The sequence below is a fragment of the Sinohyriopsis cumingii genome, unplaced genomic scaffold, assembly GCF_028554795.1.
Source record: "Sinohyriopsis cumingii isolate HCF-2022 unplaced genomic scaffold, ASM2855479v2 utg002479l, whole genome shotgun sequence".
In the NCBI taxonomy this organism is placed as follows: domain Eukaryota; kingdom Metazoa; phylum Mollusca; class Bivalvia; order Unionida; family Unionidae; genus Sinohyriopsis; species Sinohyriopsis cumingii.
This window is the reverse complement of record NW_028316224.1, coordinates 448,203-471,500: the sequence shown is the minus strand read 5'-3', so window position 1 is coordinate 471,500 and position 23,298 is coordinate 448,203. Positions and strand designations below refer to the sequence as shown.

Genomic DNA, 23,298 nt, shown 5'->3' with positions numbered 1-23,298 from the left:
GCATATCCTCACAGTGAGGATGGAACCAAAAAAAAATTTAAAAAATGCCTACAGCACCCGGTATTCCCAGGCGGTCACCCATCCAAGTACTAACCGGGCCCGACGTTGCTTAACTTCGGTGATCGGACGAGAACCGGTGTTTTCAACGCGGTATGGCCGTAGACATTTGTATGTACAAATTTAAGACTAATATAGGTTGTCTCTTCGTCGTTACAAAGATATATTACACACACACGCACACACACACACACACACACACACACACACACACATATATATATATATTAGAGACAGGGGAGAGCTCTGCTTACGACAATACATCCCTTCAGTTTCAATCCTTAAAGAAGCAAGAGCTTATTTGATCGCCGATGTCACTGACATGTAGGTTGCCATATTTGTGCAGTCATTTGAATAGTAATACAATGGCGAGTTCCGTGTCAAATTTCATCAAGGTTGTCGTTTTCTTTCGTCAGTCAGCTTCATTAACGACAAATGATGTTATACTCGGAATTATTTCTGAGAAAATAAATCGTATTTCTCTCGATTTCATGCAGGTATATCTCGATGAAAGGTCGGTCAAGTTTGCATGGCAGGCTAGTAAGCACAGGGGCTCGCATCGTTGCTCACAATTGAACTGACAGTCATACATTTTATACTATATGTACGACTGATAGTTTCATTGTAAGCAATGATACGAGCCCCCTGTGGCTAGTAAGCAGCCTATGCCGATACCGCATGGTGTCGGCGATTTCCAACGTTTTGATAAGCAAAACAAATATGTCCATACACCCCAATACTAATGTCCAAATATCAAAAATCGCTATTTTGGGACTATTATGAATTCATTCAAGGACATTCTAAATTACATCATCGCCACACGTCAAGATTGTTATTACATCAGCACATTCATAATTGGACTTCATTCAGAAAACCACTGGCATTCATTTGGAACACTACCCTTTTGGACTTGTCATATAACTTTTCATGGACTATTTGTGATTTCATTTATAATGCTGAAAAGTATTTAAATTTTCACTTTGTATTCTTTATAAAAATAAATTAAGTCGGTTGGTTTAGATTGGCTAAGATAGCATTAAGGTGTTTTTGTTTATATGAGCCAATATCACATTATTCTTTTCTTGGTTTAGATGGGCTAAGTTCACATTATGGTACATTGGTTTAGATGGGCTAAGTTCACATTAAGGTGTTTGGCTAAGTTTCCATTAAGATATTTGGTTTAGATTGGCTAAGTTTGCATTAAAGTGTATTGGCTTATATTGGCAAATTTCACATAGGAATTTGATTTCGATGGCCTAAGTTCACATTATGGTGTTCTGGCAAAAGACTGCTTGGTTTTGTTAGGCAATGAGGGTAGTCTTGCTCAAGGGTACAATAGGGCAACCAGCTTGATAGAAATCTATCATGTTAACCATTGGACTGATGTACATTTTATCAGTGTAATTTAGAGTCTGTTTAAACCATTCCGAATCCCCCCATCTCTCTCTCTCTCTCTCTCACATATATATATATATATATATATATATATATATATATATATATATATATATATATATATATATATATGAAAGAAATAATATTTTCAATCTTTCTGCACTGTACTGATTTTCTGGTTGAATACTAAAAGTAAGTTTAAATATATATAAGGAGTTTGCAAATTTTATAAAAGTCAGCTTGCCTAGCAAGTAGTAGGTCAATATGATACAATGTAGAATTTAAGAAAATGTCATTATATGTATTGAAACGTTTGTTTCCTTTGTATCTGTTGATATCTAAAATCCATATCCCAATAATTAAAATTATCCAAGACTATATGTAAATAATACACGTATGTATGTATGTATGTACACACACAAACGTATATATATATATATATATATATATATATATATATATATATATATATATATATATATATATATATATATATATCACAAAAGACACACACATATCTTAAAACACCCTCAGCCACCCAGGATATATATATGATCCGTTTTTACGAGATAAACTTATTAATTCAGTATGGTATAATTATCGAGTAAGATCAGTAGAGTTTTTGCCCTTGTTTGCAATCGTTATAGGATAACGCGTTAAAAATGAAATTACACAGAAGTACAATTAATGTTAATAGCTGATAAAGTTATGCGAACTTTGTTGCATACTCTCTCTCTCTCTCTCTCTCTCTCTCTCGTGTGTCAGTATGATAAAGCAAGAAGAAAAAGGAAGAACAGTAAAGAACATATATAAAAAGGTTTATTGAAACAGCGTCTCATCATGGTGTGGGCACCACGATGCATAGGGATAAATAAAAAAGCGAGTATTCCATTACTTTTCACTTCATTTGATATGCATCCATATGACACAGAATGCTCTCGGTGAGTACAGGGAATCAGATAAACGTCACTGTGCGGGACTAGGTATAAAACATTTATTGTAGTTTTAATTGTAAATTTTTCGGGCATTTAAGTAGAAATTAAATGATTTCAGTTCTAGTGAGAACAACATTTCGACTGTAAAACATAATTTGTTGTCTTGATGCGTTTTCAAGACTCTTGGGCTGATTAGTCACACATCTCTTCAACGTTTCCGATGTACAAATGTTTGTGTGCAGTATAATATTAGTAACTAAAGTGTATACTGATTCAAAGTTCTAATCCAAAAGAAGCAAAACTGGCCTCAGATACTCATATTTGTCACTCATCCATTTTCTGACCCAGATAAGGGGAGAATTCCATGTTGAAATTGACTTAAAATGCAGATTCAGGACATTATTGTTGTTGTTATTATTATTATTATTATTCCTCTTTCTGTCCTATCATTTGGTTAAAATAAGCGACACCGGCCTGTAAGCTAACTTTAAAAATAGGGTCTTATCAGATTTGCAAAGGATCTCTTCTTGCAACTTGTAGAAGTTAACGTTGTGGAAATACAGAAAGTGGAAGCATGGAATATCTATCTAAACTTACTGTAATCAAAACAGAATTTTATAACCCAATTTATTTAGCCAATGGCCCATATTTACAGTATTCGCTACAGGATGCCAATTTTCCCACTGGCAGACTGAGGCCCTGCTGTAAAAGAAATCAATCAATCAATAAATTAATATAAAAAATTCTCACAATTCATACATTCCATATTTATCAATCAATTAGTGAATAAGAAATACCACAAATAAGTACCCAAAATGAAAGACATTGATCGCATATTTTGCAACTCTGCGCTAGAGACTACACCAGGAATATATGAGAAGAAACTTGAAGGAAGTATTTCGACGTGAAAGGAGGCAGCTTGTTGTGGTAGTAAAAGTAGAGGAAACTGGATAAATTGAACCGAATTTGTTAATAAGAAATACTGGTCATCTATGATCGCATATTCCAGTAGTAAGGATCGAAACCAAGAGCAGAGAAGTGCAAAGCAACATTTGCTATATTCAGGTCCTATACTTGATTTTTTTAGGATCCGAATTATTGAAGAAAGTTAAGGAAAAAGAGAAAATGAAAGTCGAGAAATTGCTCTATTTATTATTTATATTGAATAAAGTAAATTTAGTTACAATAAAAGAAAGAAAGAAAAACTTCAACTGTTTTTAGTTATAAAAGAAAAAAAAAAATTAGAGTCTACAGCACCCGGTATTCCCAGGCGGTCACCCATCCAAGTACTAACCGGGCCCGACGTTGCTTAACTTCGGTGATCGGACGAGAACCGGTGCTTTCAACGTGGTATGGCCGTAGACACAAGTGTGTGTAAATTTAAGACTTATATTCGCTTCTCTCTTCACCGTTTCCGATGTACAGACGTTTACGTTTATGTGCCGTGTAAAATTAGTAATTAAAGTGTACTTATTAAAACTTATATAGATAAACTGCCTTCATACATTATTCAAATTTGTAATTCAGGCATTTTCGGACTCGGACATTAGTTGCTTAACCGGAGGTTTACACCTTCAAATGGACTTAAATAACAATGCATTTAAACGAAGATTCAGTTCATTTTTGTTGTTTTTGGGCATTATTATTATTATTATTATTTATCTTGTATCAACTGACTAATTCAATAGGTAAATAATCGACATCAGCCTATGAGCTACCTTTAAAGACGGACTCGAATCTGATTTGAAACGGATATCGTCTTGCAGCTCGGAAACGTTAAAGTTGTGGAAACACAGAAAGTGCAAGGAAGTGGAAGCAGGGAACATCCATCCAAACTTACTGTAATCAAAACAGAGATTTATACACCAATTTATTTTGTCAATGGCCCATATTCGAAGTATTCGCTAAGGGATGCCAAGTTTCACACTGATAGACTGGTGCCCTGCTAAAAACAGGTAAATAAATTAAAATAATTAAAAATAATACATTCCAAATATATCTATCAATTATTGAATAAGAAATACCACAGACAAGTATCCAAAATGAAAGACATCGATTGCATACGTTGCAATTATTCGCTATAGGCTGAATCCGGAATATCAGAAGAAATTTGGAGGATCTGGACGGCATACGAGGCGGCCCATTTCGATCCTGGAGGTAGAGGAAACTGAAAAATTTGCACCAGATTTGTGAACAAGAAATATTGGCCATATATGATCGCATATCCTCACAGTGAGGATGGAACCAAAAAAAAATTTAAAAAATGCCTACAGCACCCGGTATTCCCAGGCGGTCACCCATCCAAGTACTAACCGGGCCCGACCTTGCTTAACTTCGGTGATCGGACGAGAACCGGTGTTTTCAACGTGGTATGGCCGTAGACATTTGTATGTACAAATTTAAGACTAATATAGGTTGTCTCTTCGTCGTTACAAAGATATATTACACACACACGCACACACACACACACACACACACACACACACACACACATATATATATATATTAGAGACAGGGGAGAGCTCTGCTTACGACAATACATCCCTTCAGTTTCAATCTGTAAAGAAGCAAGAGCTTATTTGATCGCCGATGTCACTGACATGTAGGTTGCCATATTTGTGCAGTCATTTGAATAGTAATACAATGGCGAGTTCCGTGTCAAATTTCATCAAGGTTGTCGTTTTCTTTCGTCAGTCAGCTTCATTAACGACAAATGATGTTATACTCGGAATTATTTCTGAGAAAATAAATCGTATTTCTCTCGATTTCATGCAGGTATATCTCGATGAAAGGTCGGTCAAGTTTGCATGGCAGGCTAGTAAGCACAGGGGCTCGCATCGTTGCTCACAATTGAACTGACAGTCATACATTTTATATATATGTACGACTGATAGTTTCATTGTAAGCAATGATACGAGCCCCCTGTGGCTAGTAAGCAGCCTATGCCGATACCGCATGGTGTCGGCGATTTCCAACGTTTTGATAAGCAAAACAAATATGTCCATACACCCCAATACTAATGTCCAAATATCAAAAATCGCTATTTTGGGACTATTATGAATTCATTCAAGGACATTCTAAATTACATCATCGCCACACGTCAAGATTGTTATTACATCAGCACATTCATAATTGGACTTCATTCAGAAAACCACTGGCATTCATTTGGAACACTACCCTTTTGGACTTGTCATATAACTTTTCATGGACTATTTGTGATTTCATTTATAATGCTGAAAAGTATTTAAATTTTCACTTTGTATTCTTTATAAAAATAAATTAAGTCGGTTGGTTTAGATTGGCTAAGATAGCATTAAGGTGTTTTTGTTTATATGAGCCAATATCACATTATTCTTTTCTTGGTTTAGATGGGCTAAGTTCACATTATGGTACATTGGTTTAGATGGGCTAAGTTCACATTAAGGTGTTTGGCTAAGTTTCCATTAAGATATTTGGTTTAGATTGGCTAAGTTTGCATTAAAGTGTATTGGCTTATATTGGCAAATTTCACATAGGAATTTGATTTAGATGGCCTAAGTTCACATTATGGTGTTCTGGCAAAAGACTGCTTGGTTTTGTTAGGCAATGAGGGTAGTCTTGCTCAAGGGTACAATAGGGCAACCAGCTTGATAGAAATCTATCATGTTAACCATTGGACTGATGTACATTTTATCAGTGTAATTTAGAGTCTGTTTAAACCATTCCGAATCCCCCCATCTCTCTCTCTCTCTCTCACATATATATATATATATATATATATATATATATATATATATATATATATATATATATATGAAAGAAATAATATTTTCAATCTTTCTGCACTGTACTGATTTTCTGGTTGAATACTAAAAGTAAGTTTAAATATATATAAGGAGTTTGCAAATTTTATAAAAGTCAGCTTGCCTAGCAAGTAGTAGGTCAATATGATACAATGTAGAATTTAAGAAAATGTCATTATATGTATTGAAACGTTTGTTTCCTTTGTATCTGTTGATATCTAAAATCCATATCCCAATAATTAAAATTATCCAAGACTATATGTAAATAATACACGTATGTATGTATGTATGTACACACACAGACGTATATATATATATATATACATATATATATATATATATATATATATATATATATATATATATATATATATATATATATATATATATATATATATATCACAAAAGACACACACATATCTTAAAACACCCTCAGCCACCCAGGATATATATATGATCCGTTTTTACGAGATAAACTTATTAATTCAGTATGGTATAATTATCGAGTAAGATCAGTAGAGTTTTTGCCCTTGTTTGCAATCGTTATAGGATAACGCGTTAAAAATAAAATTACACAGAAGTACAATTAATGTTAATAGCTGATAAAGTTATGCGAACTTTGTTGCATACTCTCTCTCTCTCTCTCTCTCTCTCTCTCTCTCTCTCGTGTGTCAGTATGATAAAGCAAGAAGAAAAAGGAAGAACAGTAAAGAACATATATAAAAAGGTTTATTGAAACAGCGTCTCATCATGGTGTGGGCACCACGATGCATAGGGATAAATAAAAAAGCGAGTATTCCATTACTTTTCACTTCATTTGATATGCATCCATATGACACAGAATGCTCTCGGTGAGTACAGGGAATCAGATAAACGTCACTGTGCGGGACTAGGTATAAAACATTTATTGTAGTTTTAATTGTAAATTTTTCGGGCATTTAAGTAGAAATTAAATGATTTCAGTTCTAGTGAGAACAACATTTCGACTGTAAAACATAATTTGTTGTCTTGATGCGTTTTCAAGACTCTTGGGCTGATTAGTCACACATCTCTTCAACGTTTCCGATGTACAAATGTTTGTGTGCTGTATAATATTAGTAACTAAAGTGTATACTGATTCAAAGTTCTAATCCAAAAGAAGCAAAACTGGCCTCAGATACTCATATTTGTCACTCATCCATTTTCTGACCCAGATAAGGGGAGAATTCCATGTTGAAATTGACTTAAAATGCAGATTCAGGACATTATTGTTGTTGTTATTATTATTATTATTATTCCTCTTTCTGTCCTATCATTTGGTTAAAATAAGCGACACCGGCCTGTAAGCTAACTTTAAAAATAGGGTCTTATCAGATTTGCAAAGGATCTCTTCTTGCAACTTGTAGAAGTTAACGTTGTGGAAATACAGAAAGTGGAAGCATGGAATATCTATCTAAACTTACTGTAATCAAAACAGAATTTTATAACCCAATTTATTTAGCCAATGGCCCATATTTACAGTATTCGCTACAGGATGCCAATTTTCCCACTGGCAGACTGAGGCCCTGCTGTAAAAGAAATCAATCAATCAATAAATTAATATAAAAAATTCTCACAATTCATACATTCCATATTTATCAATCAATTAGTGAATAAGAAATACCACAAATAAGTACCCAAAATGAAAGACATTGATCGCATATTTTGCAACTCTGCGCTAGAGACTACACCAGGAATATATGAGAAGAAACTTGAAGGAAGTATTTCGACGTGAAAGGAGGCAGCTTGTTGTGGTAGTAAAAGTAGAGGAAACTGGATAAATTGAACCGAATTTGTTAATAAGAAATACTGGTCATCTATGATCGCATATTCCAGTAGTAAGGATCGAAACCAAGAGCAGAGAAGTGCAAAGCAACATTTGCTATATTCAGGTCCTATACTTGATTTTTTTAGGATCCGAATTATTGAAGAAAGTTAAGGAAAAAGAGAAAATGAAAGTCGAGAAATTGCTCTATTTATTATTTATATTGAATAAAGTAAATTTAGTTACAATAAAAGAAAGAAAGAAAAACTTCAACTGTTTTTAGTTATAAAAGAAAAAAAAAAAATTAGAGTCTACAGCACCCGGTATTCCCAGGCGGTCACCCATCCAAGTACTAACCGGGCCCGACGTTGCTTAACTTCGGTGATCGGACGAGAACCGGTGCTTTCAACGTGGTATGGCCGTAGACACAAGTGTGTGTAAATTTAAGACTTATATTCGCTTCTCTCTTCACCGTTTCCGATGTACAGACGTTTACGTTTATGTGCCGTGTAAAATTAGTAATTAAAGTGTACTTATTAAAACTTATATAGATAAACTGCCTTCATACATTATTCAAATTTGTAATTCAGGCATTTTCGGACTCGGACATTAGTTGCTTAACCGGAGGTTTACACCTTCAAATGGACTTAAATAACAATGCATTTAAACGAAGATTCAGTTCATTTTTGTTGTTTTTGGGCATTATTATTATTATTATTATTTATCTTGTATCAACTGACTAATTCAATAGGTAAATAATCGACATCAGCCTATGAGCTACCTTTAAAGACGGACTCGAATCTGATTTGAAACGGATATCGTCTTGCAGCTCGGAAACGTTAAAGTTGTGGAAACACAGAAAGTGCAAGGAAGTGGAAGCAGGGAACATCCATCCAAACTTACTGTAATCAAAACAGAGATTTATACACCAATTTATTTTGTCAATGGCCCATATTCGAAGTATTCGCTAAGGGATGCCAAGTTTCACACTGATAGACTGGTGCCCTGCTAAAAACAGGTAAATAAATTAAAATAATTAAAAATAATACATTCCAAATATATCTATCAATTATTGAATAAGAAAAACCACAGACAAGTATCCAAAATGAAAGACATCGATTGCATACGTTGCAATTATTCGCTATAGGCTGAATCCGGAATATCAGAAGAAATTTGGAGGATCTGGACGGCATACGAGGCGGCCCATTTCGATCCTGGAGGTAGAGGAAACTGAAAAATTTGCACCAGATTTGTGAACAAGAAATATTGGCCATATATGATCGCATATCCTCACAGTGAGGATGGAACCAAAAAAAAATTTAAAAAATGCCTACAGCACCCGGTATTCCCAGGCGGTCACCCATCCAAGTACTAACCGGGCCCGACCTTGCTTAACTTCGGTGATCGGACGAGAACCGGTGTTTTCAACGTGGTATGGCCGTAGACATTTGTATGTACAAATTTAAGACTAATATAGGTTGTCTCTTCGTCGTTACAAAGATATATTACACACACACGCACACACACACACACACACACACACACACACACACATATATATATATATTAGAGACAGGGGAGAGCTCTGCTTACGACAATACATCCCTTCAGTTTCAATCTGTAAAGAAGCAAGAGCTTATTTGATCGCCGATGTCACTGACATGTAGGTTGCCATATTTGTGCAGTCATTTGAATAGTAATACAATGGCGAGTTCCGTGTCAAATTTCATCAAGGTTGTCGTTTTCTTTCGTCAGTCAGCTTCATTAACGACAAATGATGTTATACTCGGAATTATTTCTGAGAAAATAAATCGTATTTCTCTCGATTTCATGCAGGTATATCTCGATGAAAGGTCGGTCAAGTTTGCATGGCAGGCTAGTAAGCACAGGGGCTCGCATCGTTGCTCACAATTGAACTGACAGTCATACATTTTATACTATATGTACGACTGATAGTTTCATTGTAAGCAATGATACGAGCCCCCTGTGGCTAGTAAGCAGCCTATGCCGATACCGCATGGTGTCGGCGATTTCCAACGTTTTGATAAGCAAAACAAATATGTCCATACACCCCAATACTAATGTCCAAATATCAAAAATCGCTATTTTGGGACTATTATGAATTCATTCAAGGACATTCTAAATTACATCATCGCCACACGTCAAGATTGTTATTACATCAGCACATTCATAATTGGACTTCATTCAGAAAACCACTGGCATTCATTTGGAACACTACCCTTTTGGACTTGTCATATAACTTTTCATGGACTATTTGTGATTTCATTTATAATGCTGAAAAGTATTTAAATTTTCACTTTGTATTCTTTATAAAAATAAATTAAGTCGGTTGGTTTAGATTGGCTAAGATAGCATTAAGGTGTTTTTGTTTATATGAGCCAATATCACATTATTCTTTTCTTGGTTTAGATGGGCTAAGTTCACATTATGGTACATTGGTTTAGATGGGCTAAGTTCACATTAAGGTGTTTGGCTAAGTTTCCATTAAGATATTTGGTTTAGATTGGCTAAGTTTGCATTAAAGTGTATTGGCTTATATTGGCAAATTTCACATAGGAATTTGATTTAGATGGCCTAAGTTCACATTATGGTGTTCTGGCAAAAGACTGCTTGGTTTTGTTAGGCAATGAGGGTAGTCTTGCTCAAGGGTACAATAGGGCAACCAGCTTGATAGAAATCTATCATGTTAACCATTGGACTGATGTACATTTTATCAGTGTAATTTAGAGTCTGTTTAAACCATTCCGAATCCCCCCATCTCTCTCTCTCTCTCTCACATATATATATATATATATATATATATATATATATATATATATATATATATATATATGAAAGAAATAATATTTTCAATCTTTCTGCACTGTACTGATTTTCTGGTTGAATACTAAAAGTAAGTTTAAATATATATAAGGAGTTTGCAAATTTTATAAAAGTCAGCTTGCCTAGCAAGTAGTAGGTCAATATGATACAATGTAGAATTTAAGAAAATGTCATTATATGTATTGAAACGTTTGTTTCCTTTGTATCTGTTGATATCTAAAATCCATATCCCAATAATTAAAATTATCCAAGACTATATGTAAATAATACACGTATGTATGTATGTATGTACACACACAAACGTATATATATATATATATATATATATATATATATATATATATATATATATATATATATATATATATATCACAAAAGACACACACATATCTTAAAACACCCTCAGCCACCCAGGATATATATATGATCCGTTTTTACGAGATAAACTTATTAATTCAGTATGGTATAATTATCGAGTAAGATCAGTAGAGTTTTTGCCCTTGTTTGCAATCGTTATAGGATAACGCGTTAAAAATAAAATTACACAGAAGTACAATTAATGTTAATAGCTGATAAAGTTATGCGAACTTTGTTGCATACTCTCTCTCTCTCTCTCTCTCTCTCTCTCTCTCTCTCTCTCTCGTGTGTCAGTATGATAAAGCAAGAAGAAAAAGGAAGAACAGTAAAGAACATATATAAAAAGGTTTATTGAAACAGCGTCTCATCATGGTGTGGGCACCACGATGCATAGGGATAAATAAAAAAGCGAGTATTCCATTACTTTTCACTTCATTTGATATGCATCCATATGACACAGAATGCTCTCGGTGAGTACAGGGAATCAGATAAACGTCACTGTGCGGGACTAGGTATAAAACATTTATTGTAGTTTTAATTGTAAATTTTTCGGGCATTTAAGTAGAAATTAAATGATTTCAGTTCTAGTGAGAACAACATTTCGACTGTAAAACATAATTTGTTGTCTTGATGCGTTTTCAAGACTCTTGGGCTGATAAGTCACACATCTCTTCAACGTTTCCGATGTACAAATGTTTGTGTGCTGTATAATATTAGTAACTAAAGTGTATACTGATTCAAAGTTCTAATCCAAAAGAAGCAAAACTGGCCTCAGATACTCATATTTGTCACTCATCCATTTTCTGACCCAGATAAGGGGAGAATTCCATGTTGAAATTGACTTAAAATGCAGATTCAGGACATTATTGTTGTTGTTATTATTATTATTATTATTCCTCTTTCTGTCCTATCATTTGGTTAAAATAAGCGACACCGGCCTGTAAGCTAACTTTAAAAATAGGGTCTTATCAGATTTGCAAAGGATCTCTTCTTGCAACTTGTAGAAGTTAACGTTGTGGAAATACAGAAAGTGGAAGCATGGAATATCTATCTAAACTTACTGTAATCAAAACAGAATTTTATAACCCAATTTATTTAGCCAATGGCCCATATTTACAGTATTCGCTACAGGATGCCAATTTTCCCACTGGCAGACTGAGGCCCTGCTGTAAAAGAAATCAATCAATCAATAAATTAATATAAAAAATTCTCACAATTCATACATTCCATATTTATCAATCAATTAGTGAATAAGAAATACCACAAATAAGTACCCAAAATGAAAGACATTGATCGCATATTTTGCAACTCTGCGCTAGAGACTACACCAGGAATATATGAGAAGAAACTTGAAGGAAGTATTTCGACGTGAAAGGAGGCAGCTTGTTGTGGTAGTAAAAGTAGAGGAAACTGGATAAATTGAACCGAATTTGTTAATAAGAAATACTGGTCATCTATGATCGCATATTCCAGTAGTAAGGATCGAAACCAAGAGCAGAGAAGTGCAAAGCAACATTTGCTATATTCAGGTCCTATACTTGATTTTTTTAGGATCCGAATTATTGAAGAAAGTTAAGGAAAAAGAGAAAATGAAAGTCGAGAAATTGCTCTATTTATTATTTATATTGAATAAAGTAAATTTAGTTACAATAAAAGAAAGAAAGAAAAACTTCAACTGTTTTTAGTTATAAAAGAAAAAAAAAAATTAGAGTCTACAGCACCCGGTATTCCCAGGCGGTCACCCATCCAAGTACTAACCGGGCCCGACGTTGCTTAACTTCGGTGATCGGACGAGAACCGGTGCTTTCAACGTGGTATGGCCGTAGACACAAGTGTGTGTAAATTTAAGACTTATATTCGCTTCTCTCTTCACCGTTTCCGATGTACAGACGTTTACGTTTATGTGCCGTGTAAAATTAGTAATTAAAGTGTACTTATTAAAACTTATATAGATAAACTGCCTTCATACATTATTCAAATTTGTAATTCAGGCATTTTCGGACTCGGACATTAGTTGCTTAACCGGAGGTTTACACCTTCAAATGGACTTAAATAACAATGCATTTAAACGAAGATTCAGTTCATTTTTGTTGTTTTTGGGCATTATTATTATTATTATTATTTATCTTGTATCAACTGACTAATTCAATAGGTAAATAATCGACATCAGCCTATGAGCTACCTTTAAAGACGGACTCGAATCTGATTTGAAACGGATATCGTCTTGCAGCTCGGAAACGTTAAAGTTGTGGAAACACAGAAAGTGCAAGGAAGTGGAAGCAGGGAACATCCATCCAAACTTACTGTAATCAAAACAGAGATTTATACACCAATTTATTTTGTCAATGGCCCATATTCGAAGTATTCGCTAAGGGATGCCAAGTTTCACACTGATAGACTGGTGCCCTGCTAAAAACAGGTAAATAAATTAAAATAATTAAAAATAATACATTCCAAATATATCTATCAATTATTGAATAAGAAATACCACAGACAAGTATCCAAAATGAAAGACATCGATTGCATACGTTGCAATTATTCGCTATAGGCTGAATCCGGAATATCAGAAGAAATTTGGAGGATCTGGACGGCATACGAGGCGGCCCATTTCGATCCTGGAGGTAGAGGAAACTGAAAAATTTGCACCAGATTTGTGAACAAGAAATATTGGCCATATATGATCGCATATCCTCACAGTGAGGATGGAACCAAAAAAAAATTTAAAAAATGCCTACAGCACCCGGTATTCCCAGGCGGTCACCCATCCAAGTACTAACCGGGCCCGACCTTGCTTAACTTCGGTGATCGGACGAGAACCGGTGTTTTCAACGTGGTATGGCCGTAGACATTTGTATGTACAAATTTAAGACTAATATAGGTTGTCTCTTCGTCGTTACAAAGATATATTACACACACACGCACACACACACACACACACACACACACACACACACACACATATATATATATATTAGAGACAGGGGAGAGCTCTGCTTACGACAATACATCCCTTCAGTTTCAATCTGTAAAGAAGCAAGAGCTTATTTGATCGCCGATGTCACTGACATGTAGGTTGCCATATTTGTGCAGTCATTTGAATAGTAATACAATGGCGAGTTCCGTGTCAAATTTCATCAAGGTTGTCGTTTTCTTTCGTCAGTCAGCTTCATTAACGACAAATGATGTTATACTCGGAATTATTTCTGAGAAAATAAATCGTATTTCTCTCGATTTCATGCAGGTATATCTCGATGAAAGGTCGGTCAAGTTTGCATGGCAGGCTAGTAAGCACAGGGGCTCGCATCGTTGCTCACAATTGAACTGACAGTCATACATTTTATACTATATGTACGACTGATAGTTTCATTGTAAGCAATGATACGAGCCCCCTGTGGCTAGTAAGCAGCCTATGCCGATACAGTAAGCAGCCTATGCCGATACCGCATGGTGTCGGCGATTTCCAACGTTTTGATAAGCAAAACAAATATGTCCATACACCCCAATACTAATGTCCAAATATCAAAAATCGCTATTTTGGGACTATTATGAATTCATTCAAGGACATTCTAAATTACATCATCGCCACACGTCAAGATTGTTATTACATCAGCACATTCAAAATTGGACTTCATTCAGAAAACCACTGGCATTCATTTGGAACACTACCCTTTTGGACTTGTCATATAACTTTTCATGGACTATTTGTGATTTCATTTATAATGCTGAAAAGTATTTAAATTTTCACTTTGTATTCTTTATAAAAATAAATTAAGTCGGTTGGTTTAGATTGGCTAAGATAGCATTAAGGTGTTTTTGTTTATATGAGCCAATATCACATTATTCTTTTCTTGGTTTAGATGGGCTAAGTTCACATTATGGTACATTGGTTTAGATGGGCTAAGTTCACATTAAGGTGTTTGGCTAAGTTTCCATTAAGATATTTGGTTTAGATTTGCATTAAAGTGTATTGGCTTATATTGGCAAATTTCACATAGGAATTTGATTTAGATGGCCTAAGTTCACATTATGGTGTTCTGGCAAAAGACTGCTTGGTTTTGTTAGGCAATGAGGGTAGTCTTGCTCAAGGGTACAATAGGGCAACCAGCTTGATAGAAATCTATCATGTTAACCATTGGACTGATGTACATTTTATCAGTGTAATTTAGAGTCTGTTTAAACCATTCCGAATCCCCCCATCTCTCTCTCTCTCTCACATATATATATATATATATATATATATATATATATATATATATATATATATATATATATATATATATATATGAAAGAAATAATATTTTCAATCTTTCTGCACTGTACTGATTTTCTGGTTGAATACTAAAAGTAAGTTTAAATATATATAAGGAGTTTGCAAATTTTATAAAAGTCAGCTTGCCTAGCAAGTAGTAGGTCAATATGATACAATGTAGAATTTAAGAAAATGTCATTATATGTATTGAAACGTTTGTTTCCTTTGTATCTGTTGATATCTAAAATCCATATCCCAATAATTAAAATTATCCAAGACTATATGTAAATAATACACGTATGTATGTATGTATGTATGTACACACACAAACGTATATATATATATATACATATATATATATATATATATATATATATATATATATATATATATATATATATATATATATATATATATATATATATATATATCACAAAAGACACACACATATCTTAAAACACCCTCAGCCACCCAGGATATATATATGATCCGTTTTTACGAGATAAACTTATTAATTCAGTATGGTATAATTATCGAGTAAGATCAGTAGAGTTTTTGCCCTTGTTTGCAATCGTTATAGGATAACGCGTTAAAAATAAAATTACACAGAAGTACAATTAATGTTAATAGCTGATAAAGTTATGCGAACTTTGTTGCATACTCTCTCTCTCTCTCTCTCTCTCTCTCTCTCTCGTGTGTCAGTATGATAAAGCAAGAAGAAAAAGGAAGAACAGTAAAGAACATATATAAAAAGGTTTATTGAAACAGCGTCTCATCATGGTGTGGGCACCACGATGCATAGGGATAAATAAAAAAGCGAGTATTCCATTACTTTTCACTTCATTTGATATGCATCCATATGACACAGAATGCTCTCGGTGAGTACAGGGAATCAGATAAACGTCACTGTGCGGGACTAGGTATAAAACATTTATTGTAGTTTTAATTGGAAATTTTTCGGGCATTTAAGTAGAAATTAAATGATTTCAGTTCTAGTGAGAACAACATTTCGACTGTAAAACATAATTTGTTGTCTTGATGCGTTTTCAAGACTCTTGGGCTGATTAGTCACACATCTCTTCAACGTTTCCGATGTACAAATGTTTGTGTGCAGTATAATATTAGTAACTAAAGTGTATACTGATTCAAAGTTCTAATCCAAAAGAAGCAAAACTGGCCTCAGATACTCATATTTGTCACTCATCCATTTTCTGACCCAAATAAGGGGAGAATTCCATGTTGAAATTGACTTAAAATGCAGATTCAGGACATTATTGTTGTTGTTATTATTATTATTATTATTCCTCTTTCTGTCCTATCATTTGGTTAAAATAAGCGACACCGGCCTGTAAGCTAACTTTAAAAATAGGGTCTTATCAGATTTGCAAAGGATCTCTTCTTGCAACTTGTAGAAGTTAACGTTGTGGAAATACAGAAAGTGGAAGCATGGAATATCTATCTAAACTTACTGTAATCAAAACAGAATTTTATAACCCAATTTATTTAGCCAATGGCCCATATTTACAGTATTCGCTACAGGATGCCAATTTTCCCACTGGCAGACTGAGGCCCTGCTGTAAAAGAAATCAATCAATCAATAAATTAATATAAAAAATTCTCACAATTCATACATTCCATATTTATCAATCAATTAGTGAATAAGAAATACCACAAATAAGTACCCAAAATGAAAGACATTGATCGCATATTTTGCAACTCTGCGCTAGAGACTACACCAGGAATATATGAGAAGAAACTTGAAGGAAGTATTTCGACGTGAAAGGAGGCAGCTTGTTGTGGTAGTAAAAGTAGAGGAAACTGGATAAATTGAACCGAATTTGTTAATAAGAAATACTGGTCATCTATGATCGCATATTCCAGTAGTAAGGATCGAAACCAAGAGCAGAGAAGTGCAAAGCAACATTTGCTATATTCAGGTCCTATACTTGATTTTTTTAGGATCCGAATTATTGAAGAAAGTTAAGGAAAAAGAGAAAATGAAAGTCGAGAAATTGCTCTATTTATTATTTATATTGAATAAAGTAAATTTAGTTACAATAAAAGAAAGAAAGAAAAACTTCAACTGTTTTTAGTTATAAAAGAAAAAAAAAAAATTAGAGTCTACAGCACCCGGTATTCCCAGGCCGTCACCCATCCAAGTACTAACCGGGCCCGACGTTGCTTAACTTCGGTGATCGGACGAGAACCGGTGCTTTCAACGTGGTATGGCCGTAGACACAAGTGTGTGTAAATTTAAGACTTATATTCGCTTCTCTCTTCACCGTTTCCGATGTACAGACGTTTACGTTTATGTGCCGTGTAAAATTAGTAATTAAAGTGTACTTATTAAAACTTATATAGATAAACTGCCTTCATACATTATTCAAATTTGTAATTCAGGCATTTTCGGACTCGGACATTAGTTGCTTAACCGGAGGTTTACACCTTCAAATGGACTTAAATAACAATGCATTTAAACGAAGATTCAGTTCATTTTTGTTGTTTTTGGGCATTATTATTATTATTATTATTTATCTTGTATCAACTGACTAATTCAATAGGTAAATAATCGACATCAGCCTATGAGCTACCTTTAAAGACGGACTCGAATCTGATTTGAAACGGATATCGTCTTGCAGCTCGGAAACGTTAAAGTTGTGGAAACACAGAAAGTGCAAGGAAGTGGAAGCAGGGAACATCCATCCAAACTTACTGTAATCAAAACAGAGATTTATACACCAATTTATTTTGTCAATGGCCCATATTCGAAGTATTCGCTAAGGGATGCCAAGTTTCACACTGATAGACTGGTGCCCTGCTAAAAACAGGTAAATAAATTAAAATAATTAAAAATAATACATTCCAAATATATCTATCAATTATTGAATAAGAAATACCACAGACAAGTATCCAAAATGAAAGACATCGATTGCATACGTTGCAATTATTCGCTATAGGCTGAATCCGGAATATCAGAAGAAATTTGGAGGATCTGGACGGCATACGAGGCGGCCCATTTCGATCCTGGAGGTAGAGGAAACTGAAAAATTTGCACCAGATTTGTGAACAAGAAATATTGGCCATATATGATCGCATATCCTCACAGTGAGGATGGAACCAAAAAAAAATTTAAAAAATGCCTACAGCACCCGGTATTCCCAGGCGGTCACCCATCCAAGTACTAACCGGGCCCGACCTTGCTTAACTTCGGTGATCGGACGAGAACCGGTGTTTTCAACGTGGTATGGCCGTAGACATTTGTATGTACAAATTTAAGACTAATATAGGTTGTCTCTTCGTCGTTACAAAGATATATTACACACACACGCACACACACACACACACACACACACACACATATATATATATATATTAGAGACAGGGGAGAGCTCTGCTTACGACAATACATCCCTTCAGTTTCAATCTGTAAAGAAGCAAGAGCTTATTTGATCGCCGATGTCACTGACATGTAGGTTGCCATATTTGTGCAGTCATTTGAATAGTAATACAATGGCGAGTTCCGTGTCAAATTTCATCAAGGTTGTCGTTTTCTTTCGTCAGTCAGCTTCATTAACGACAAATGATGTTATACTCGGAATTATTTCTGAGAAAATAAATCGTATTTCTCTCGATTTCATGCAGGTATATCTCGATGAAAGGTCGGTCAAGTTTGCATGGCAGGCTAGTAAGCACAGGGGCTCGCATCGTTGCTCACAATTGAACTGACAGTCATACATTTTATACTATATGTACGACTGATAGTTTCATTGTAAGCAATGATACGAGCCCCCTGTGGCTAGTAAGCAGCCTATGCCGATACCGCATGGTGTCGGCGATTTCCAACGTTTTGATAAGCAAAACAAATATGTCCATACACCCCAATACTAATGTCCAAATATCAAAAATCGCTATTTTGGGACTATTATGAATTCATTCAAGGACATTCTAAATTACATCATCGCCACACGTCAAGATTGTTATTACATCAGCACATTCATAATTGGACTTCATTCAGAAAACCACTGGCATTCATTTGGAACACTACCCTTTTGGACTTGTCATATAACTTTTCATGGACTATTTGTGATTTCATTTATAATGCTGAAAAGTATTTAAATTTTCACTTTGTATTCTTTATAAAAATAAATTAAGTCGGTTGGTTTAGATTGGCTAAGATAGCATTAAGGTGCTTTTGTTTATATGAGCCAATATCACATTATTCTTTTCTTGGTTTAGATGGGCTAAGTTCACATTATGGTACATTGGTTTAGATGGGCTAAGTTCACATTAAGGTGTTTGGCTAAGTTTCCATTAAGATATTTGGTTTAGATTGGCTAAGTTTGCATTAAAGTGTATTGGCTTATATTGGCAAATTTCACATAGGAATTTGATTTAGATGGCCTAAGTTCACATTATGGTGTTCTGGCAAAAGACTGCTTGGTTTTGTTAGGCAATGAGGGTAGTCTTGCTCAAGGGTACAATAGGGCAACCAGCTTGATAGAAATCTATCATGTTAACCATTGGACTGATGTACATTTTATCAGTGTAATTTAGAGTCTGTTTAAACCATTCCGAATCCCCCCATCTCTCTCTCTCTCTCTCTCACACATATATATATATATATATATATATATATATATATATATATATATATATATATATATATATATATATATATGAAAGAAATAATATTTTCAATCTTTCTGCACTGTACTGATTTTCTGGTTGAATACTAAAAGTAAGTTTAAATATATATAAGGAGTTTGCAAATTTTATAAAAGTCAGCTTGCCTAGCAAGTAGTAGGTCAATATGATACAATGTAGAATTTAAGAAAATGTCATTATATGTATTGAAACGTTTGTTTCCTTTGTATCTGTTGATATCTAAAATCCATATCCCAATAATTAAAATTATCCAAGACTATATGTAAATAATACACGTATGTATGTATGTATGTACACACACAAACGTATATATATATATATATGTATATATATATATATATATATATATATATATATATATATATATATATATATATATATATATATATATATATATATATATATATCACAAAAGACACACACATATCTTAAAACACCCTCAGCCACCCAGGATATATATATGATCCGTTTTTACGAGATAAACTTATTAATTCAGTATGGTATAATTATCGAGTAAGATCAGTAGAGTTTTTGCCCTTGTTTGCAATCGTTATAGGATAACGCGTTAAAAATAAAATTACACAGAAGTACAATTAATGTTAATAGCTGATAAAGTTATGCGAACTTTGTTGCATACTCTCTCTCTCTCTCTCTCTCTCTCTCTCTCGTGTGTCAGTATGATAAAGCAAGAAGAAAAAGGAAGAACAGTAAAGAACATATATAAAAAGGTTTATTGAAACAGCGTCTCATCATGGTGTGGGCACCACGATGCATAGGGATAAATAAAAAAGCGAGTATTCCATTACTTTTCACTTCATTTGATATGCATCCATATGACACAGAATGCTCTCGGTGAGTACAGGGAATCAGATAAACGTCACTGTGCGGGACTAGGTATAAAACATTTATTGTAGTTTTAATTGTAAATTTTTCGGGCATTTAAGTAGAAATTAAATGATTTCAGTTCTAGTGAGAACAACATTTCGACTGTAAAACATAATTTGTTGTCTTGATGCGTTTTCAAGACTCTTGGGCTGATTAGTCACACATCTCTTCAACGTTTCCGATGTACAAATGTTTGTGTGCAGTATAATATTAGTAACTAAAGTGTATACTGATTCAAAGTTCTAATCCAAAAGAAGCAAAACTGGCCTCAGATACTCATATTTGTCACTCATCCATTTTCTGACCCAGATAAGGGGAGAATTCCATGTTGAAATTGACTTAAAATGCAGATTCAGGACATTATTGTTGTTGTTATTATTATTATTATTATTCCTCTTTCTGTCCTATCATTTGGTTAAAATAAGCGACACCGGCCTATAAGCTAACTTTAAAAATAGGGTCTTATCAGATTTGCAAAGGATCTCTTCTTGCAACTTGTAGAAGTTAACGTTGTGGAAATACAGAAAGTGGAAGCATGGAATATCTATCTAAACTTACTGTAATCAAAACAGAATTTTATAACCCAATTTATTTAGCCAATGGCCCATATTTACAGTATTCGCTACAGGATGCCAATTTTCCCACTGGCAGACTGAGGCCCTGCTGTAAAAGAAATCAATCAATCAATAAATTAATATAAAAAATTCTCACAATTCATACATTCCATATTTATCAATCAATTAGTGAATAAGAAATACCACAAATAAGTACCCAAAATGAAAGACATTGATCGCATATTTTGCAACTCTGCGCTAGAGACTACACCAGGAATATATGAGAAGAAACTTGAAGGAAGTATTTCGACGTGAAAGGAGGCAGCTTGTTGTGGTAGTAAAAGTAGAGGAAACTGGATAAATTGAACCGAATTTGTTAATAAGAAATACTGGTCATCTATGATCGCATATTCCAGTAGTAAGGATCGAAACCAAGAGCAGAGAAGTGCAAAGCAACATTTGCTATATTCAGGTCCTATACTTGATTTTTTTAGGATCCGAATTATTGAAGAAAGTTAAGGAAAAAGAGAAAATGAAAGTCGAGAAATTGCTCTATTTATTATTTATATTGAATAAAGTAAATTTAGTTACAATAAAAGAAAGAAAGAAAAACTTCAACTGTTTTTAGTTATAAAAGAAAAAAAAAAATTAGAGTCTACAGCACCCGGTATTCCCAGGCGGTCACCCATCCAAGTACTAACCGGGCCCGACGTTGCTTAACTTCGGTGATCGGACGAGAACCGGTGCTTTCAACGTGGTATGGCCGTAGACACAAGTGTGTGTAAATTTAAGACTTATATTCGCTTCTCTCTTCACCGTTTCCGATGTACAGACGTTTACGTTTATGTGCCGTGTAAAATTAGTAATTAAAGTGTACTTATTAAAACTTATATAGATAAACTGCCTTCATACATTATTCAAATTTGTAATTCAGGCATTTTCGGACTCGGACATTAGTTGCTTAACCGGAGGTTTACACCTTCAAATGGACTTAAATAACAATGCATTTAAACGAAGATTCAGTTCATTTTTGTTGTTTTTGGGCATTATTATTATTATTATTATTTATCTTGTATCAACTGACTAATTCAATAGGTAAATAATCGACATCAGCCTATGAGCTACCTTTAAAGACGGACTCGAATCTGATTTGAAACGGATATCGTCTTGCAGCTCGGAAACGTTAAAGTTGTGGAAACACAGAAAGTGCAAGGAAGTGGAAGCAGGGAACATCCATCCAAACTTACTGTAATCAAAACAGAGATTTATACACCAATTTATTTTGTCAATGGCCCATATTCGAAGTATTCGCTAAGGGATGCCAAGTTTCACACTGATAGACTGGTGCCCTGCTAAAAACAGGTAAATAAATTAAAATAATTAAAAATAATACATTCCAAATATATCTATCAATTATTGAATAAGAAATACCACAGACAAGTATCCAAAATGAAAGACATCGATTGCATACGTTGCAATTATTCGCTATAGGCTGAATCCGGAATATCAGAAGAAATTTGGAGGATCTGGACGGCATACGAGGCAGCCCATTTCGATCCTGGAGGTAGAGGAAACTGAAAAATTTGCACCAGATTTGTGAACAAGAAATATTGGCCATATATGATCGCATATCCTCACAGTGAGGATGGAACCAAAAAAAAATTTAAAAAATGCCTACAGCACCCGGTATTCCCAGGCGGTCACCCATCCAAGTACTAACCGGGCCCGACGTTGCTTAACTTCGGTGATCGGACGAGAACCGGTGTTTTCAACGTGGTATGGCCGTAGACAT

The 23,298-nt window shown here is 34.3% G+C and overlaps 11 non-coding genes across 11 annotated transcripts; all 11 read right to left on the bottom strand.

The window, feature by feature from the left end:
- Window positions 1-45: 45 nt before the first annotated feature.
- On the bottom strand, window positions 46-164 carry LOC149770489 (5S ribosomal RNA). The gene has a single exon (XR_016418660.1). It is a non-coding gene; the product is annotated as a 5S ribosomal RNA (ribosomal RNA).
- A 3,468-nt stretch (window positions 165-3,632) lies between these two features.
- Window positions 3,633-3,751, bottom strand: LOC149770488 (5S ribosomal RNA). Its single transcript, XR_016418543.1, has one exon. It is a non-coding gene; the product is annotated as a 5S ribosomal RNA (ribosomal RNA).
- Window positions 3,752-4,651: 900 nt separating this feature from the next.
- Window positions 4,652-4,770, bottom strand: LOC149770487 (5S ribosomal RNA). The gene has a single exon (XR_016418859.1). It is a non-coding gene; the product is annotated as a 5S ribosomal RNA (ribosomal RNA).
- Window positions 4,771-8,260: 3,490 nt separating this feature from the next.
- LOC149770486 (5S ribosomal RNA) lies at window positions 8,261-8,379 on the bottom strand. The gene has a single exon (XR_016418542.1). It is a non-coding gene; the product is annotated as a 5S ribosomal RNA (ribosomal RNA).
- A 900-nt stretch (window positions 8,380-9,279) lies between these two features.
- Window positions 9,280-9,398, bottom strand: LOC149770485 (5S ribosomal RNA). Its single transcript, XR_016418858.1, has one exon. It is a non-coding gene; the product is annotated as a 5S ribosomal RNA (ribosomal RNA).
- A 3,464-nt stretch (window positions 9,399-12,862) lies between these two features.
- Window positions 12,863-12,981, bottom strand: LOC149770484 (5S ribosomal RNA). Its single transcript, XR_016418541.1, has one exon. It is a non-coding gene; the product is annotated as a 5S ribosomal RNA (ribosomal RNA).
- A 900-nt stretch (window positions 12,982-13,881) lies between these two features.
- LOC149770483 (5S ribosomal RNA) lies at window positions 13,882-14,000 on the bottom strand. Its single transcript, XR_016418857.1, has one exon. It is a non-coding gene; the product is annotated as a 5S ribosomal RNA (ribosomal RNA).
- A 3,520-nt stretch (window positions 14,001-17,520) lies between these two features.
- LOC149770482 (5S ribosomal RNA) lies at window positions 17,521-17,639 on the bottom strand. The gene has a single exon (XR_016418879.1). It is a non-coding gene; the product is annotated as a 5S ribosomal RNA (ribosomal RNA).
- Window positions 17,640-18,539: 900 nt separating this feature from the next.
- LOC149770481 (5S ribosomal RNA) lies at window positions 18,540-18,658 on the bottom strand. The gene has a single exon (XR_016418856.1). It is a non-coding gene; the product is annotated as a 5S ribosomal RNA (ribosomal RNA).
- Window positions 18,659-22,158: 3,500 nt separating this feature from the next.
- Window positions 22,159-22,277, bottom strand: LOC149770480 (5S ribosomal RNA). Its single transcript, XR_016418540.1, has one exon. It is a non-coding gene; the product is annotated as a 5S ribosomal RNA (ribosomal RNA).
- A 900-nt stretch (window positions 22,278-23,177) lies between these two features.
- LOC149770479 (5S ribosomal RNA) lies at window positions 23,178-23,296 on the bottom strand. The gene has a single exon (XR_016418689.1). It is a non-coding gene; the product is annotated as a 5S ribosomal RNA (ribosomal RNA).
- Window positions 23,297-23,298: the final 2 nt, after the last annotated feature.